This window comes from Calidris pugnax, unplaced genomic scaffold (assembly GCF_001431845.1).
Source record: "Calidris pugnax isolate Ruff unplaced genomic scaffold, ASM143184v1 scaffold89, whole genome shotgun sequence".
In the NCBI taxonomy this organism is placed as follows: Eukaryota; Metazoa; Chordata; class Aves; order Charadriiformes; family Scolopacidae; genus Calidris; species Calidris pugnax.
The window spans coordinates 7,306,756-7,324,082 of NW_015090865.1; the positions used below are offsets into that span (position 1 = coordinate 7,306,756).

A 17,327-nucleotide genomic window follows, 5' to 3' on the forward strand; every position below is an offset into this window, starting at 1 on the left:
GAGCCCTTGGGGAAGGTTAGCTGCTGCTCAGGCATCCCGCAAGCCTCCAGGAGCAACGTCCCATGGTGGCCTCCGGCCGCAGCCGTGAGAGCCCGAGCCGAAGAACAGGGTAATTTCCTCAGAGAATTCCTCATCTTCCCGCTCAGTACCCACTGGGCACTGCACACGGCTGGGCACTGCACACCCTGTGGGCTTCCTGCTCCTCTCCGTAACCAAATACCGAGCTGCTTACATAGGGTTACACAGAGCAAACAGAAAGCTGTGCTTGGATTTCAAGGGAAACCATATCTGACTGCTAAAACACAAGTGGTGGCCTCTAAACCAGCCTCTGACAGCTCCCACAGTAATGGCACAGGGCCTTGAAGTAGGTAATAATGAATTCCTCCTCTTTTTCAGTGTTGGCTGGGGCTGGGATGCCGTCCGAGCAGACAGCGAGGGCTCTCCACATAGCAAACCACTTAGTAAAGACCAATGTTGCCATTGCAAACCAGGTGCTGATTTACTACTGGGTATTTATAGACACATACACAAAATTTTATTTTATTTAACTAGAGGATGGTTAAAGTGTTGTTTAGTTAATTAGAGGATGCAGGCATATTCTCTAGGTTGAAATTGTTTTCATTTGTGCCTCTCTGCAGTAGGGAATCGTGAAACCCAAGTGAAATATATCTTCTGGTAAATTTTTGGTAAGTTACTGTAATAGCAAGCAGTATTAACCTACAGCCTTCCCAGAAAGACAAGGTCAGGCTTTCATTAATATGTGCATTATATTCAGTACAACCAATGGATTATCGGGCAAAGTGGAGTGACGGTTTGGCCAAGGAAGGCATTTTCATTGAAAATTTTAATTGAATAACCGTTAAAAAAGCAAGTTCCTTATGTTTATGTATTTATTTATGATGTCCTCCTGTGCTAGGGTGAGGGATGGGCACAGACAGGGCTCAGAGCTGGGTTGGGTCTGGTCCCGCAGCCCTCTGCTGCTCTCTGCTGTCTGGCAAACCGCGCTCGGAAGGGAAATCCGGGCAGCCTTGGACACAGAAAGGGAGAACAAATTCATCATCCCAGGAGTGTGTTAGTCATCTCCAGGGGAACACTCTGCTTCCATGCCTCAGGGACTGCGACAGCCTTTAAGGAGCAGAAAGCTCACCGCTGTATTGACATGGATACGGGCTGGTTGGCTCAGGAGGGAAGAGGGTCACCAAAGCGACTGCCACCCCACTGACACAATCACCTTTCCAGTCTTCTTCCACCGAAAAAATATACACGTGGAGGAGCTTTACAGCCACAGGATATCCCACAGGCCTGGATAGCACTTTCCTCCACTCCAGGAACCAGCAGTAGCTCCACGATGTCACCACAGGCAGCAGCGTGCTGTGACAGTATCTCCTACCAGCACAAAAAGCCCTGACAAGTATTTTATCTTCTGGTGCTGTGCAAACCCTGAACATATCCTGTGTGAAGCAGTGTATTTGCCATGAGCTCTTGCCTGTGTCAGCAGCACAAATATCACATCACCTCCGAACTGGCTTCCTCTGTTACTGGCTTCTTGGAAACAACAGGCTCTTTGCTAGGAGGAATTTGTGCAAACACGGAGCTCAGTTGGGGTTTCCTGATGAAGTTGGGGTTTCCTGATGAAGTCTCTCCCCTGTTGTTCTCCTGGGAGGAAGAGAGGAGCTAACCCCACCTCATCCCCTTTGGAGGATGCCCTTCATTATTGGACAACTGTATGGGAAGGTAAGAAAGACAAGGCATTGCAGTTTCAAGTCCATTTTTTTCTGGTGTGGTGGAAATGTCTAGCTGGGGTGCAGTGTATTGGAATTGCCTACAGGCCATTAGATTCTCAGCTGCCCCAGCGTGCTGGTGAGCAACAGGGAGAGGTGTAGAAGGGAACTTGGAGCAATGCTCTGCACACTACCGTTAACAGGGAGATTTTGTTAAGGGATTTCTGGAATGAGTGGCTTGTGGGTCAACCCTTCTAAACCAAGAACTTACATCATTCATAGTAAAACTATGTTCCGTATTTCTACCAATACTTGACAGTACTCCCTCGTCCTCAGTGTCACTGCAAGGAGTCCTGGCCAGCCCACCAGCACACATGCTTCTAGCCAGCCCTTAAAAAGGAAGATTAGAATAATTTGCAAGCCCTTTGAAGGCAGGCAGCCAAAGGTGCAGTGTGTGGAGCAGATGTGAGCTGCCAGGGCTCTACCAGGTACCCTGTGCCACTACTGCCATCCTACACGACTCATCTCTGACACTCACTTTCTCTTTGTCTTGTTTTCTGTGGACTGATCTTGCCTTCAGGAAATCGATCTACCAGAAGCCCTTTCTGTTCTAAGGCCGGTATAAAGCAGGGTCAAGTTAATCTTCTTCTATACTAGTAGATGTCACAATACAGCTGTGACAGCTTACCTCTGGGATCTTTCATTAGTAATTGGATGAATGCATTTATTTTCATATAAATCTTTATGGTAAATGAGTTTTGGTTATTGCCAGAAAAGCACTCTGCTGGGATCATGGACAATTGTAAATTGTATTGGATGAAATCTTTAAAAGCTTATTGATTTGTTAAGCTGTGATCCTCTTTCAGGTTGGAACTCACTTTAATTTTGTTTACTTGCATGTCAACAGAACAATCCTGTATTGATTAGTTCCTTTAAATCAGAGACAGTGACCCACCTCCTCCGGTGGTGGCAATCTTTTAGGTAGTTATGAAGTCACACTTGCTGCTCAGACAACTTCAGCTTTGTGTTCAGTTTGTAGCATGTGCTTTTGTACCCACATGGCAGCTTGCAACAGTTGTGAGGAACAATTATTGTAGGCATTACACAAAAACTGCTTGTAATCCCAAAGGGATTATAAATTTAAATTAGTCCAAAAATTGATAATATTGATTGAAGGGCTTTTTTTGTTTCTTATTGATATAAATCAAAGTAATCTACACCAGCTTTGTAATGGATGCAGTGTAAGACATGGTCCCACCAGAGGGTAGCCTGAGGAGTGGTTGGGGAGAATGTGCCAACATCACTCCAGATGGTGACATCACTCCAGATGGTGACATCACTCCACACAACATGGGATGCTTTCATTACATGTCTCCTATCCCTCTTCAGCAGCACCTGTGTAAAACTCAGGGCCTCAAAAGCTGCTGAAATCTGAGAACTACCTGCTTTCAGCTGCTTTTTCCCTGCCAACAATGGCTTAGTTATTAACCTTCCTGGCTGCCTCTGGAAATCAAGCCAGTATGTATATTTTTATGCTGTGCATTTCTTGGAATGGTGTTCATCATTAACTACCAAACTGTTCTGAGATACTCATTTCTGAGCTGTTTGTACTTACCCAGGCTGCTGATGTAAAGAGATCTAATAGATACACAGTCTGTTGGTTTGACTTTTTTATATCTGAGAATTAAAAAACTGAAACAATCTTGACACAGTGAATTTAAGGATCTTATTTAATATATAGTCTAAAGAAGGAAAGGAATTAGGGGTTAGGTCTACACATGAAAGCTGCTGGTGAGGATTTTGGGTCTTTCACACATTTCTCCAGCAATTACAGAGTAAGGGGCTGAGGAGAAGATTCGTGCCCGGTTCCTGCAGATTGCTGCACAGTGCTCCATGTAAAATCACCGGGCTGACCTGCTGGTCTGTGTCTCAGAGAGGTTGTAAACAGAGAAAACTGGAAAAGCCAGAAATCAGAATGTTTAAACAAAAAAAACAGACTTGTGTTGGTTTGCTTTTCAACCTCTAAAATGGAAGAAATTCTGACTGCTTCTAGTGTGAATCAGAGAAGTGGAGCATAAACATTTTTTCAGCTCTTATTTACTTGCTAATATTAATTTTTTTAAGATCATTAACATTTTTGTCCTGTGTGTGATAAAGCCCTGAGCAGCGGAGTGCTTTGGAGAAGGCGGGGGATGCAGCTCAGGACATGGAAATTGCCAGAAGAATGCATTTTCCCTGGCACTTGCCAGCTGAAAAACAAAACCCGATTCTTTGAGTGATGTAAACTGACGACGGCCTCTCGCTTTACACCACTTACAACACTGCACTCAATGTTGTTTGTTTTACTTACAAACTCCCACAAAATGTTGCAATTCAACTCTAAAAATAGCAAATAGTTGTGTTTATCCAACAGTTCAAAAGCTATTGTTTGCACAACCCTCCTCAGAGCCACAGCCAGTCCCTGTGTCTTGATGGAGAAGGTTGCCGGGTTAAGTTGGGAGCCGGCTGGAGTCTGGGTGCTGGGGGGTCTGCCCAACACCGGGCAGGACGAGCTGGACTGAGGGGATCCAATTTAAAAAAGTGACATCCAAGCAAGGAAAAGCGCTGGGGTTTTGTTGAAGCTGAAGACAGAGATGTCTGGCGTTGGTAGGGCACCCTTGCCTGGGTGTGACACTGGAGTCAGCAGCTCTGTGTCTGCAGAGGGAATCCCCGATCCTGCCATGTCCCTGGCAGACTGATCTCTGCCCACAGACCCTTCCCCACCCATTCTAAAAACTGAGATACTCCAGGGTAGGTTTCTGCTTTCCAGTCCCGTGCACAGCTCCCTGTGCCTGTTGGCAGTTCAGTGACATTCACTGGGAGTGGTTCCCAGTCGTCACTGCCGGGAAGACATGAAAAACAAGTAAATAGGCCTCATGTCCTCTTTATTTGTAGATAATTTTGCAATGTGAGGCTGTTACAAGTATCTTGCAGCCAAATACATTCAATTTATCTGTATTGGTTATTCAGTTCAGATGTGAAGGGGAATTTTCAGTGTGGTGAGTATGAATATTGAAAGCGAGTAATTTTTCAGTTATGAGAAGTAGCGAGAGCCAGCACACGAGGGGTTAAAGACATGCTTTTCCTACCTGCAGTGCTGTAATTCTCAAATCATACCTTACAGGAGTTTGTAAAGACACCTGCCTTTCTCCCACCATCATACATTTCCCCATCATTTCAGAGAAGGGGTTACTCAGTGACACTGCTGTAAGAGATGAGCTCCAGTGCCTGGCCCTGCGCTTACACACGTCAGGATTTCCAAATAACTCGGTTCCATCTCCTTTGCTGGGAGCAAGTGCAAAGGCTGCTAGCTATTTTTAAATTTGAATCTCCTTCAGATCTTCTCTGCCCTTTCCAGTCATTGAGCCCCTGCTTCAGGAGGAGTTCCGTTCAGATTCCGTCTGTGCTGGATGCAAATCCTCGCCTTAATAATTAAGCTGAAAATGCAAGTCCTTCTGGCAGCATCCAGGTAACGGGGACCTCGGTCTGCGCTGGCGGGGAGCTGTTTTGTGCCAGGGGCTGGACTGAGATTTCGGAAAGGGAGGGCTCTTGTTTCTGGGGAGCTGGTGGATGACGTGCCTGCGCTCAGCTGCGAGCTGCAGTGACTCTGCAATGGCTGAGGGGCGGCTGCTGCATCCTCGCAGTGAGCTCATTCTCCCCGGAGGGAGCGGGATTTACAGTGCATCACCCAGCAACTGCAGCCTCCTGCTGAAATTCATCTTTAGCTTCTCCTCAGTTAGGCTGCTCTGAGGCTTCACTTTGGGGGTGTGTACATGGTGAGCAGATTTTACTGTATGGTTGATTTTTTTTATTATTATTTTTTCTTTTTCTTCTCTGTCCTCTAAATGCTTCCCCGGACTGATTGATGAATCATTTCTCATCCGATTCCACTATTCAGAGGACAGAGATGGAAAATATAATCTTACGCAGCAGGGATGGATTATTTTTTTTTTAGCCTTTTGCAGCGTGAATCGTAAAAACCCTTTTAAATCTGTCTGCTAGGAACAGCCTACAGGTCTTAAAATGAAGTGCACTGCAAGGAATGGTGCTCTCCTCAGGTAAAGCAGACAAGCAGTGTGCACCATGATGGAGCATGCCTGTGAGGTTAGTTCCTATACATGTTTATGCATATATAAATATGTACGTAATATGTGCTCTCTATATATCTATCTGTTACACATAAATCATCTGCTACCTAACGGCTTTATAGAATCCATTTTCAAATGTCCTGTTTTGCATTCTGTGTTTGGGATTTCCCCCCCCTTATTACCTAGTTTCTCTTTGGGGTGGTTAATAAACGTAGCTGGGATTTGCAGCAGCTCTGCGTTCGGATGCCAGCAGAGATAATGTCTCTGCCTTCCATTGGTTAAGTGGGCTGCTCCTTCCTGCTCCATTTATTCCTCAGGATCTTCATAGAGTCTCTGTCGTGTAAGATTGAGTTGAAATGTCAGGGCCTGTAATTGTTGATAAATGTCCTCTGCAGCAGTAACTGTTGGTGTTTCAGAGTAATACAAGTTATGATGAATTGCTGTAACAAAATAATCTGGTTTCTGTGCTCACTGAGTAACTCGTTTGGACATTTCCCATTTTCTGAACTCCAATGCATATACTGAATATCTTGAGAACTGCTTCTTATTCTGTGCTGTTTAACCTCTTAGATTAAAAAAAAAAAAATTCAATTTTTCCCAGCTGCTTGCTCCTTTAGTGGTTTTAAATGTTATTTATCTCATCAGGATTTCTTTTCCTTTCAGTTAATGTGCTGCGCCTCTACTGACACTGTTTAAAATGCAGACAGCAATTAGAAAGCAAATGCATTGGAGACAGATTGACTTTTGTCTGTTATTTCCCACACCATGATACTTGCAAAGAACTGTGTGTCGTATAAAATAATAACTTCCTGGCAGGAAATGTTGGGTGCTGTCAGGCTGGCTGGCAGCCCTCAGCTGACACCCAGCATTCCTAACCCACCACCTCTTGGGCACGTTTGCTCTGTGGGTGTTTCAGTGTGTGGTAGGTGCTTACAGCATGCTCAGAATTGTCAAGTTTGGTGTAGGGGCTGGCTTAACACTTTTGTGGTGGCCTGTTTTGTATTGGCTCTAGTCAGCTTTCTGAGTAGCAACTGCTTGTTCTTCACCTGGCGATATCGGACTGGTACAAAGCTCCTGTAGTGGTGAGCTGAAAGGCAAGTGGGACTGATGTGGGGATACAGGAACGCCTTGGCTGGAGGAAGTTGCATTTGTCACTAGGGCCCTGATGGAAAAAATAGCACCCATTTTAAGATGACTTTTAAGTGTGTGCTTAAGGCCCATTGGTAGTCTTGAAAAGCACAGTCTTGAATATATTTGTGGAACTGTGTGCATATAAATCTTTCCCTTCTTATATGCTCTGAAAGTGGCGGTTGTCAACACCTCCTACTTGCTGAAGTTTCAGTGAGTTTTCAAGTGCACTGTCAATTTGTTTGAAGAATAAAATTTTGCTTCACTTTTTTTTTTTCTTTCCAAAATCTATCTCTGAAATATTACCTTTTATTGAGGATGGCTCAAATTCAGAAAAGTGTCAGCAAATGAATGTTAACAAGTGAAGGCCTTTTAATAATGAGCTTTTTTATCACTTTCCTTTAAAACATCTAAGTTTATCATCTTCTCCAGTGCAGCTCTTCATATATAATTAACAGCAGAGGTTCAGCTTAAATGGAAAAATAAAAATAACGAAGAAAGTTCTAAAAATTTTACACAAAGCTTTGAACACAAAGCTGTTCCATCCAGCTACTCTGGTTGTAGGGCTCTACCAGGACTGAGTCATTTTAAGACAGGTAACAGCATTTGTACTAATATATCTTATGATAAAAGCAGTGAAATATTAGCCAATACTTCAGACTTCCAAATTAAATCATTCCTGTAATTCTGTCTTTATTTGACCACAACTGGCTTGTAACATTTATGTGCACACGAAGGAAAAGGGAAGCTTACTTGTCCCTAGAGCATCAAGTATTGGCTATTATTGGGAGCAAACTACTAACCAATCTCTGCCCGTTGTCTGACCTAGAAAGGCAGTTCCCTGATTTTCCTTTGGCACTTACAGCCAAGTGCTCTGTCGTCAAATAGCCCTAAAACCCTAAAAGATCTCAGGGATTTAATATAGTTCTGTAGAAATTGTTCTAATGGAGAATGACATCCTTTTAGATTTTTAAAAAAACTCTTGAGTTCTATGCAAATCCATAAATCATTACTTCCAGGAACACGTGATTAGGGATTTGTTATTCTCTGATGGTGCGGAATCAAGATGTTGGTTCAATAATTTTCGTCTGTGTCACTTCCTATATCCTCCAGCCTGACCCTGCCTTTTGTATTCCACAAAAGCAGAGGCAGTGTCTGAGGAGAAATTGTGCAGAAAGGCTTGGGAAAATGTCTGGAGGAGAGAATTTGTTCCCTCCAACAGCCACGCAAGCGGCAGGGTGTGGAGTGTTGTCTTTCTCTAAGCCCTGATGCTTTTTCGAGTTATTCCCTTTTTTGAGTTATTCCACTAGTGCCACAGTGCTTTGACCTTGACAAGGTCATCTGCAAATGGGGACCTTATTTTTCTTGGGGCTGAGATGAAAAGAAGAGTCTGTTTAAGATGCAGAACGTATTTTCTGTCCTTTTAACTGATGTTGCTGGGCTGTGGCTCTCTCCTGTCCGTGGGAGGCCGGGCTGCGGGGTGGGTGTCGGAGGAGGCGATGCCCCCTCAGCTCTCCAGACCATCTGGGTGAGGTGTCCCAGCTCTAACTGAAACCTGTGTCTGGTCTGGAAAGCTGCTGCCCAAATGGTGTTGGATATTGCAGGGGGCTGGGTTTGTCACAGCTCATAGCTGTGATTTACTCCTCTGGAAGGAGGATGGTCCAGGACCGCTGTTCAGAATGGCCATCAGCCCCTGGCAATCCCCATTCCTCTGTCTCAACCCTTTGAAAATCAGTGTAGATGTAATTGATTCAACTTGTGCATTTCATACCGAAAAGGCTTCTCATCTTCTTGCTGACAGGTTGTTGTGTCTTGCGTGACCCTTGGCTGCATAATAGATGTGTCCCTTGGCACGTACGGTAGGTAAAGGACAGCATTAATGAACTCCAGATGGCACAGACTGTATTTTACCGAGATGTAAATCTCAAACAAACTCCGTATTAATGGTGTTTAATTAAAAAAGAAATTGCACACAAAAGGCCTGATTCTGATGCCACCGAGTCAATGTCAGAAATCTTACTGACTGCAGGGTCTCAGGAGGTGCCCAGAGGGAAGACTTGGCTAAATATCCAAAGTGTCTGCAGATTTACTGCTTTGCACTAGCTTCTAGTAAGACTTTTACACTGATAATCCCACAGCCCTCCTGAAAAGTTTTTGCTATATTTTGCATTTTAACTAATTCTATACTAAAATAATGATTTGAGTAATTTGATATTGGATTACTTTTCTAGCTGCCTCCATAACAAATGAATTTTAGCCATGGTTTATGATAAGAATATGTCTAGTTTGGAGGAGGACAATGCTTTTAAAGCAAATCTCTTGATTGTACCCATTTGCACTTGAGTTTGCATGATGGCATGGTCTCAGCATCCATGATCCTGATTCCTTTTGGATAAAACTAGATCAGAAGGTGTTTTCCAACCAGTAACTGGTGCTTACACCACAGGATAACACTGGATTTTGAAGTTCTGTCAAAATGTTCCATAATGTTGGCTTTTTATAGATACAGGGTTCATTCTTGTATGTGGTATTTTCTTATTCTGTCTGAAAAGAAGTATCTGCAAAGGAAGTTGATGAGAAACTTGAAGGCATACTAGAAATCTAATAGAACCTGGCTCAAAGACAGGAACCAGCAAGTACTGGGTGTTGGTCCATAGCAGTAAATATCCATCATGATTCATGGGAGACCTGTTGGCACTTTAATCTTTACACGTTGCTTTTGTTGTTAGCAGTATAAAATGATTAATCACAACTAATTATTTCATTATTGTCTAATTACTTCTTGCATGCTAGGGCAGGCCAGATTGTGCCGACAGTATTTCTTGGGAAATACTGTTTTGTGCGGGATGGGAAGGCAGGTCATATGTGTGGTTCAGTCAACACAAAGTTTCAGGATCTCGAGTTTGCATCCAGAGCAAAGTCAGGGGAAGCTCCAGGCAAAGGAGATACTTGCATGGAGTTAGTAAAGTAAACATACAAAGGGTCTTAAAGGAAAATTTAACTTGATCTGTAATTATAATAAATAAAAGGAAAACACACTGGCTTAAGGGTTGTTATTAATCCATTTTCTCTCAGATAATGCTTGCAGTTAAAAACCTTTTCTCTCCAATCAAAGCAGGGGATTTCTAGTGTTTTGAATGGCTCCTTAAAAACTTACTGTAAAGTAATTGTGGATCACTTTTTACTGTGTAAGCTGTCTGTTTTACCAGTTGTCCTTGAAGGAAGCATTATGGATTTTGTTTTTGTAAACAAACATCTGGTATTTCCACAAAGCCCCTGGCAGTGGCCACAGCTGGGAGCGCTGCCGGGGGCCGCAGGAGACTTCCCTTGGTGCCAGGGGGTGCCGGCAGGTTCGGGGCTGAGCAGCCCTGCCACGCCAGTGTGAAGGGTTTATTATTTATGGTGCTTGCAGAAGGATCCATTATACAGTTTGACACTTTCACCTTTTACTTGTGTCTTCTTTTTTCTCCCTATTTTATGCAAGGCGTGATCAGGGGCTGCCCGGGTTTGCCCACAGAGGGGGTGAAGGGGCAGGGAGACTCGCTGTGGTTATTTCCCCGTCAGACACTGGGCTGTTCAGCTTCTTCCCTTTTCACTTTCTGGCTTATTTTTTTCCTGCTCTGTCATATAGATGGTAAATTCATTTGGCATTCATTGTTGAACAGCTCAAACAACCATGGGTTAGGTGCTGAGAAAGACTAGTTCACTTTAAAAAGTGTAGTAAAGGTGATTTTTATCTCCTGAGATCCGAGATAGCAACATCTAGCAGCACAGTTAGAGAAAAATCAAAACAAGCTTTTGAAACAAAGGGGGGTATTTTGATTTAGTTTTCTGTACTTTTCCCGAGCTTTTCTGAACATGTGGCTGGTTCCTGGATTTGCACATGCAGAAATTCAAATCCCACATGTTGCTCATACCAGTTTATGTGATTTACAGGGGCAAAGCCATCGCTGCCAACACTTTGGACTTCACTGGTTTGTAAGCTCGTAGCGGAAGGGAAATCTCATTATGTTGAACTGCCCTTAGGATACATTCAAGCTTAGCAGGAGTTAAAAAACTAGTTGTTTGCTCACAGGTGCCCCTCATTACTCTGTCAATTAGCCCAGCAGGCTGAGGAGCGCTGACCTGGTTTTAGGCAGAGCCCTGCAGGGGTGTCTGAGGGAGCTGTGCCAGCTCTTCCTAAACAGGGGTAATTTGGTTGCTTTCTTTGGTTTGGAATTTTTGGGGTTTTATTTCCCCTCTTACTAAAATATCTGTGTGTCACTTAAGACTGACTTACGGTTTTGGCCTCATAAGGTTTTATAATCGTAAATTAAGCAAAAACATAGTGGCGAAGCAAGCAATCCAGCAAATGGAATGTATCTCGGATGTGAAGAGGACTGAAAAGAGGAGTGTTTGATGGACTCCTGGAGTGGTCCCGCGTGGAGTCAGTGGTGGGTGAGGATGGTGGGACGGGCAGAGAGGGGCAGAGCAGGCAGCACAGAGGTGGGGGGAGCGACTCGGGGAGAGGGGGTGTCAGGCTTGTCAGCAATCGTAGGAGCCGAGAAGTATAACCAATCTTCCTCCTCAAAGTTTGAAAGTTTGAAAGTTTGATGGTTTGGGTTTGTTCCCCCCCCCCCCCCTATTATTTTATTTGTTCAAAAGGAAAATGTGAAATAGGGAAGTGTGTGAAATTCAATATCAGAAATAGGCAGGAATTGAAAACCTGAATGGCCCCGACTTGCCCCTGGAGATTACAATATTGCTTCATTTCTTCTACAACTCATAAGGATCTTAGGTCATTTCTTTCCAAAAGTGCCTTTGTGCAGTAAATCATACGCACTTTTCGTTAGACTGCTTTTTGGAACCATGTGCCTGGCTTAATTGCTGTCTCATTCACGAGAAGAGGGCTGGAAAGGAGCTCCCAGAGCCAGAGCTGTATGTACGATACATACATTTGGCAGCTTACACTTCTTCTTAAAGTTCAGTTTGGATTCTGCAATATTTGTAATATTCTCTCTGGGATATAGGGTTTGGGGCTTTTTTTAAGCATTGTATCACATCTACTTTGAAGATGAAGCATGAAGAGTTATTTTTAGCATTTGCTGCTCAGTCATCAGAGATGATAAAGGACAAAGAAGAACAAAATTTACAGTTCCCTTCTCTTTGGCAAGAGCAGGAGAAAAACCCCATCCTGCTTCCTGGCCGAGTAAGGCACCTTCCTCACCAAACCCCTCTTGGATTGGATTGTGGAGCTGACTGGGCTCGGGCGGGAGGAGACCCACTCCACGTCCTGCCTGGGTTTTAGGCAACTGTTGGGTTTTGGGGTTTCTTTAAAAAAGACTTGAAGTGCAAATTGCACGTAGGCTGTTCTGTACCTTGTGGATTCCCTGCTGACCTTGAGCCCTGGGCAGGGGGATGGCAGCCTTCCCGCCGTGTGTGCCCGTGCCCTGCTGCCCAGAGCCATGGCTGGCAGACCTGCGGGGATCGGGGGGGGGGCTTCTCTGTGGTCCGTTGAGATTTTGGCTCTCTGGAGAGGGGTACCCTGTACTAACACTGGGCAGTGAAAATGCTTGGTGTAGTTCATGCACCAGCCCAACTGAAGTATCTCAGACAGAAGTTTCCCAATAAGGAAAAAAACCTTTCTCCCTTTAAGCCCCTCACAAATAGAAGACAAACTTTTCACTTGACGCAAATATAGTCTTGGAGGAAAATGTTTTAAATTAGGGCTTTTAAACTCTTGGTTTTAGTTAAATGTAAGATTCTAAAAAATCAAATGTCATTCGAAAATGTTTTGGTTTGATTTTTGACATCGTCATTGCATTTTTTTATCTTAATATTTTCACTAAAATGATAGAAAAATAAATCTGTCACAAAAATTCTTCAATCAGCAAAGTTCAGCAGAGTGGCAGCGTGCTTCAGGTGCTGCCTTCTGCCTAGGGTCCTCTGAGATCTTACTGTAAATATAATTTACTGGTCTGCAGCAGAGTTACTGCTCTTCTGTTTAAAAGAAAAAAAAAAAAAAAAAAAAAAAAAAAGATAAAATCTGTGAAGCAAAAGCCTGGAGCAGGGATGCACAGGGATGGAGAGGGATGCAGCCGCAGCCTGCTCGAGACAGGCAGAAGACAGTGTGAAATAAAGCAGAGCACATCAAGGGCACGGCTGCGCGGGCTCCATAGCAACTGCAGCTGCGCCCATCAGCAGGGATTCGAGTCTTCTGCTGGGTTCGGCGTTTTTTAAAGCTGCTGCGTGGGTAAGTTGTTCCTGAGTATATATTTGTTTTCAAAATCTTGTTGGCTACGAGCCCGTTTGCCAGCGAACAAAGTGGTCTGTTCTGTAAACCCAGCCATTGAGGGTGATGATGGCCCTGCCAAGGGGCTGAGTGAGTCCAGCTCAGCCCCCGCAGGACGCGGGCTCTGAAACATGAGGTGGGGAGGGAAGGAACAGAAATTCTCAATTGCAGTAAGGCACAAATACCTGTGTTTTCAGAGGTTCATGGTAAAACTTGTTTTTTTCCTTTGATATGGCTGTATGCTAAAAAACTGTCACTGTGGGTCAAACCAAAATAATGGTTTTTTTGCTTTACCCTACGCTATAAAGAAAAGCGGGAAGGAAAGAAGAGTGAGACAAGGTGAACTTTCACCACAGAAAATGCCCACTTAGCTCAAAACAATGTATTTCATTTCCATTTTCAGGATATTATAACAAAAACAAAGCAGTGGAAATTGGGAGCCAGACTGCATACAAAATCTATGAGGAAGAAATAGAGATGTTACAGCCTCTCCTCCCATCCTCCTCCCCGCCCTCCAGAGCCACGACCATAGTTAGTGTATAATTAGGGTGAATCTGGTGGGGTTCTCTCCTTGTGGGAGGATTCAGGCTGGTGTCTGCCCGTGTTGAAGGGAGGGCAGTGCAGTGACGGGCAGCGGGAGGAAGGCCAAGCTGGGCAGAGCAGCTACCCAGAGAGCTCCTGAGGACTGCCTGGGGATGGGGTCACGGCCTCTTTCCCCATTGCCCTGCCGTGTGCCAGGCCTCATGCCGAGCCCGGCCGCGGGGTACGAGGTGGACACCGACCCCACGCCGGTGCCCGTCTGTGGAGGGGCTGGAGGGAGGCGTTGGGTGGGCAGGAGCGGAGGCAGCCATCCCCCCCTCGGGCAGCCTCCCCGGGGGCTCCTCGGGCAGGAGGCTCTTCTCCTCTGAGCTTCAGCTGCGCCACAGATGCTCGCAGATCTGAGGATGTCTGACTAGAAACAGCATAACTCCTGGGTTAATAACAAGACGCCACCTTTTCTTTTAAATACAGCATAGGGAGAGGTTGGGATTTTTCTCTTTCACGCTCAGCCTGATTCCCAGGCAAGCTTGCATTCGATTTTTCCCCAAAGAAACTGTTTCCTGTTGTGATAATGTAACCAGATGGGGAGGGTTCAGTGGAAATATCTCGGGAGAGGCTGGCAGAGGAGTGGATTCAGGAAGCAGATCCTCCCCGTAATATTGGCACGGTTTGGTAAGTTCCATCGGAAAAATAAAAAGCTGCTCCCTTTGCTGAGTCACAGCCCCCTCGGAGCTGGAGCGGTGACAAGCCGGGAGACGCGGCGCTGCTGGAGTTGAAGCAGAGGTGAGGAAAGACTGCCCAGAATCCTTCTCGAGTGCATTTCTTGTCTGAAATGATTTTTAAATGTCATTAAAGTCTATTGTAAGTTTGATTCAGTCTGTAGAAGTGTACAGATACGTTTCTGTCTTGCAGGGCTTGGGGCTGCATGGCTCTTCTGAGGCAAATCCTGGGCAAATGGCAGTGGTAGCCCCTTCCCTCTCGGAAGGTGGAGCGTGGTCCCAGCTGGGGGACGGGCTGTGCCCGGCACTGCTCTTGGTGGGACGTGTTCTGGATGCAGCACTGCATCCTCCCCTGCCCCCTGCCCTGGGCACAGCGCCGCAGGTCGGGGAGGGGAACAGGGGCAGCAGCACACGGAGAGGGTCTGCGGGGCAGGAGGTGTCCAGCGTGACCAGAGGGCTTGCTTCTTGCTGGAGAGGGACATTCTGTTTGTCTTCTTCTGGCAGACTGAACGGTGAGGTGGTGGGCAGCCGGGTCCGTTGCCCCTCCACTGCCTCTCCCTGCCGTGCAGCAAAGCAGTTAATGATTTTCTGTCTGAGCGGCCTCTCTCTGTGTCCCGCGTCTGTCCGGCTTCCCTCGCATCACTGCGTCTCTCCCTAGCTAAGGTCTGCTACTTCTCCAGGCTTTGCACTGTTGTTTATTCACTGGAGCTGTAACAGCTTTATTTATACTTGCTTCTGTACTGTGTTTCAGTGGTTCAGATGCACAATCAAAGATTGTTTGCTTTCTGAAGCTTTTTAATCTTCTTAAGTCTGCAGAACCGGGTGTCAAATCTGGAGAAGGAGTTCACGTGGGGAGGAGGGAGTTACGGTTTTGGAGGAAGCCAACTGGGTTTCCTTTCACTGGAGAAGCTGCAGGTAGTGCAGGGACTCAGGAGCCCAACACTCTGTGCTACAGAGATGGGAATTTTAACGATACTGACTTTATTTCTTTTAGCATCCTTCTGCAGTCAGAGTATATAGAAGCTGTAACAGATGGGGAAGGAAGGATCTCCTGAAGCTGTTCGTTTTAGGGCTGATGTAGGTGCTAAACCTGCAAATTAAAACACTTGTCTCTTCTATATTCTGCTTTACTGTTCCCGGAAGGTCCCCTTGAGTCCCCATTGCAGGATGGTTTCTGATGAGTGTAGCAGAGGCTCCGTTGGTAACCCCAGCCCAGGGAACGCTCTGCTTCCTCATTTGGAAAGGATTTGTGCACTGTACATTCAAAGCAAGGCTTTCAGAGCAGTGTGGTTCTGCTCTTGACAATACTTGGGAGGCATTTGCAGCAGAACCTGTTGTGCTGCTGCTTTAGTTGCTGGGACTCAGCCCAAGGAGCAGTGGAGCTGCCCTGGTACCTCACAAAGGCTGTTGGGGTGGCGTTGGGTGGGCGCTGCCGGTTCTGCCCCTCTCGCCCTGCACCGTGGGACACCAAGCAGCAGCTTTTTTCTCCCACATTGAATTTGGGTTGTGGTGGTTTAACCCCAGGAGCAGCAGAAGGAGGGAAAACTGCTGCTGCCAGGGTTTGTGGTGGGTGATATAAAATGGAAAATTCATCTTTCCACTGGGATAATCATGTAACTTCTTCCTGCCAATGCCCCGTAGGGTGGCTTCTTGTTCCTGCATTGGTGTGAAAAGGAAAATGAAACACCCTTTTCGCCTACACAATATCAATCATTTTATAACTGCTTGTTTAACGTTTCTTCAAAAAAAATTACAGATGCTGATTCTTTTATTACCTGGTTGTACTTGCTGTGTTTCTTTTAAACAAATATGAGTGTAATAATGAATACCTACCAGTTATCTTTCTGCAACATCATGATGCTTTTCATCTTATTTCCCATCTCCTGCTATTCAATCTAATATCTTATTTACCTAGCTGTGTACACAAGTGATGTCCTCAGTGATGACTTGGTCTTTTCTTCTAAATCTCTGTGAGCAGGATATGCCAAGTCGTATTTTTAAATATAGATTATCGTGTGCTTTCTCATGTTGAATTTCATGTTGCTTGGTTACCTAATTTTCTAGTCGGAGGCTATTGTTTTATTTTTTCTTCCTTTTTCTTGCTTTATATTCCTCTCTCATTTTGATTGACCTAAATAATCTTCTATTATCAGCAGATTTTTATATCCTACCCTTTACTCTTCTTACAGATCTGTAGCAGAATATCAAACCCTGCCAGCCCGAGCTGTGGGCCCCGGAGCTCGCAGCTCTGAACCTCCCCATTTCAGCAGTAATTCCTCTGGTGGTTCTGTCCCCCAGCCGTGACTAGACTTCCTTACACATCACGTTAGTAAATCTCCTGAAGCAGGTGATTGCGTCAGCGTCCAGCCCTTCAGTGCACACTGTGAAGCTGGCACTCAGAGTTACGTTCTCACATCCCTCACACATTGACGTGGCAGGATCTGCCAGCCCAAAAGCAGCTCCCGTTCCAGGCTGTGCAACCCTTTGCCTGCTGGTGAGCAGCTTGTGCCTCTGGCCACAGGAGCATCAGCACGTCTGCCGGGGCAGGGGCTTCTCTTACAGCTTTAATGTTCTTTGTGTATTTGCACAGTTCCTACCTATTTTATTGTCAAAACTTTAACAAACTCGGATTACCCTCGAGCCGCAGCCTTATATTGCACATCTCGTCTCCCAGGGCTCAGCAGACTGTAGTGGTGATGCCAGCTGCTGGTAGGGACCCAGACCCTGGCAGGCAGCATTTCATGTGCCCCCAGGCACCCCAGCTGGCTTCTTGCAGGCAGGATCCAGTGCCTCCGGTGCTGGCTGCTCCCTGCTTTTAAGA

The 17,327-nt window shown here is 45.4% G+C and overlaps 1 protein-coding gene across 22 annotated transcripts in view; it reads left to right on the plus strand.

Moving 5' to 3' along the window:
• The first annotated feature begins 5,373 nt into the window (after positions 1-5,373).
• JAKMIP3 (Janus kinase and microtubule interacting protein 3) overlaps positions 5,374-17,327 on the plus strand; it is a 62,315-nt gene continuing 50,361 nt past the window's right edge. For 18 of the 22 annotated variants that reach the window (XM_014945356.1, XM_014945369.1, XM_014945370.1 and 15 more), the window contains exons 1-2: positions 5,374-5,536; positions 5,763-5,864. The gene's annotated coding sequence lies outside the window, so the exon portion shown is untranslated. The other 4 variants (XM_014945358.1, XM_014945357.1, XM_014945359.1 and 1 more) reach the window with 3 other exon arrangements.